This window comes from Bos grunniens, chromosome 2 (genome assembly GCF_055505025.1).
Source record: "Bos grunniens cultivar Pamir isolate PY7600 chromosome 2, Bosgru_T2T1.0, whole genome shotgun sequence".
NCBI lineage: Eukaryota > Metazoa > Chordata > Mammalia > Artiodactyla > Bovidae > Bos > Bos grunniens.
The window spans coordinates 14,922,223-14,925,139 of NC_141166.1; positions in this window are offsets into that span (position 1 = coordinate 14,922,223).

Below are 2,917 nucleotides of genomic sequence, written 5' to 3' on the forward strand. Positions count from 1 at the left end.
CTCTGTTCTTCTGACAAGCACCTCTGCCCTCCCCACCCAGAGTGTTCCCATCCCATCCTGGGCCTGTGGCAGCATTAGTGAGTTGAAAATGCAATTACATTTTGATTATTCTAGTCCCAGCCAGACAGAGGTTACTGTAAGTCACGCTAGAGGGAGGGGGAGGTAGCACCTGGGGGCAGTGCCCAGGCTGACACTGGAAGACGGATATGACCCGGCCCTGTGGCTCAGAGGCTCAGGATTAGATCAACAAGGCTGGAGCTGGCTGGTTCCAGGAAAGAGGTCGCGTGGCCAAAGGTTGACTGACAGCTTGGGCAAAGCAAAGGCTTCAGGCTGGCCCTCCCTGGGAGGAGGAGGCATCAGGTTGAGCGCCCAGCCTGGAGACGGAGGTTATGAGGTCCCTGGAGCCCTCCTCTGGACACAGGTGCTTTGCCAGAAGCCAAGGTCTCCCAGAGGACTTCCCAGGGGGCACTAGTGGTAAAGAACCTGCCTGCCAATGCAGGAGACTTGGGTTCAATACCTGGGTCAGGAAGATCCCCTGGAGGAGGTTATGGCAACCCACTCCAGTATTCTTGCCTGGAGAATCCCATGGACAGAGGAGCCTGACAGGCTACTGTCCATAGGACTGCAAAGAGTCAGACACAAGTGGCTTAGCATGCACGCCCAGAGGACAGTGCTGTTGAGCCCAAGGACCAAACCACTGCAGCTCCTGGTGGGTCTCCTAGAGCATCAGTGGCCCCCTTGGGGGCCCCAGGATTTTCTCTGAGCAAGACACCCCAGGGTCTCTACTCCATGCCCACAGAGGCCAAATAACTGGCCTCTCCCACCCTCAAGCCGTGGCTAAGGGAGCCAGACTCCAGGCTAGATGGACCTGGGGACCCAGAGCCTCCTCCCTGGCCAGGGTTTGGTAGGGGAGGAAGAAAGATCTGCTGCTTCAGGTTAGAAGGAATCACCCAGGATCCTTGTCCTGGGGAGCAGTCTCTGGGGTCCCCAGGAATGAAGAAGGATCCCTCTTAAGGGGAGATGGGACAGGTTCTGTGAAACTGGATATTGTGGGTGTGGGGTGGATTCTCAGCCTGACTCTTCCCCACATAGACACGTGCATCCCCAGTACAATGATTTGGGAGACCTGGGAAGCTCCTTGTTCACTCCAACCCAGAGTGTCTGGGAGGCCCTGAATCATGGCATTCTGGGCTGTGCGTTGGGTTTGTAGCTGTGCTGTGCTCAGCCGGTGCCCATCGCCCACGCAGGCACAGAGGGGTCTGTCCCTTTCCCATCACCGCATGTGCCTTGTTTGCTGCGGCTGTCATCTGAGCGTCCACGGGCGATCTGCCTCCCAGCCCCGCGTGTGCCGCAGCCCACTCCCCAGCCCCTACCTAGCAAACAGTCACAGCTCTAGATGGGCGGGGGACAGGGAGGATTCACTTGGGAGATTAGATGAGTCATCGCTGTGGGGGCAGACGTACCCAGTTCCATGCACGCACACTCGCAGAGCCATGGACACAAAGGCACACCACCTCACATTCCCACACTCACAGGGGAACGAACTGGGAGGCCGTGCTCCTCAAAGCTACAACCACACATCCAGACACACTGAGAGACAGACACCCCCAAGACACACACACACACACACCCTTCATAGACATGGACACCAGTATGCATAGAGACAAATCAAGAGACACATCATACAGACACATCCCACCCTGGGTGACTCCAGTCATCAACCCAGAGCCTGTCCCCTACCCACATGCATGTTCAGACACGCACACACACACACACACAGAGTCACACACTGGATTCCCCAAACATGTAGTCACAACCCTTACTTCTAAATACAGACACTCAAACTCTCTCTCTCTTCCCCCTGCCCCACCACACACACACACACACACACAGACACACATGTCTCCTCATCCATTCTCTATGGCAGGCAGGCACCTCGGGCAGCTCTAGATGGGTGGGGCTGGTTCAGAGCCTTGGAACCTCATGGATGCGCTGAATGATCACTTACTGTGCAGATGCTGCGCAGGGACAGAGTGCTACGTAAGCACCAGCCTCGGTCCTCTTTCCTGCCCTGGACAGGTGAAGCAGGTCCCTGACCTGCCCCCAGCTTCCCTTCCACACCCTCTATGCCTAATGTGCATCTCTAGTTCCTTTGGAAAAAAGCCTTTGGCTGCAACAGGGAAGATGGAAGTTCCAGCTCAGGAATCCCCTCCCAGGAGGGAAGGGGTGTGAGTCTCTGAGTGTCAGAGAGGAGGGTGAATCTGACGGGTTAGGAAGGTCCTGTCTGGACACAGAGGAAGGTCAAGGTGACAGCTCGATGCCTAAGAGGTCACCCTTCACTGGCTTGTGACTCCAGGAAGGCCCAACCCCCATACTTCTGTCCCTGTTTTTTCTTCTGCCTTGAGTCCACCAGCCCTGCCCCCCACCCCCACCACAGGGCTTCCTTCTCTTTAAGTCTCTACATCCCTGCTCTTGGAGACTGTCCTGACGTCCTGGTTGAATCAATCTGTCCTTCTGTGCCCCAGCAGCTCTGTCACACTGTAGAGGACTTGCCTGGCTGTGAGCCCACCTGCCTCCAGCCAGCCTGGGCACCTCTGTCTGGCAGAGGAGGATAGACCTGGAGAACTGGGCAGGTTTGAATCCCAGCTCGGCCTCTGCTGTGTGACCCTGGACAAGTCACTGAACCACGTGAGTCCAGGGTCCTTATCTGTGCAATGGGGTGGTGAACAGCCGCCTCACCGGGTTGATGTGAAGATTAGATGGGATCATGCATGGCGGGGACTGTGCAAATGGCAGCTGTAATATTCTAGCTCATTGCCTGACACACAGCTGAGAAAACGTTTGTGGAATTCATCAGCCCCTCTGCTCCCCTGAGTGCTGCCCCCATCTATCCTTCCTGTCTTGGGAGGGGTGAAGC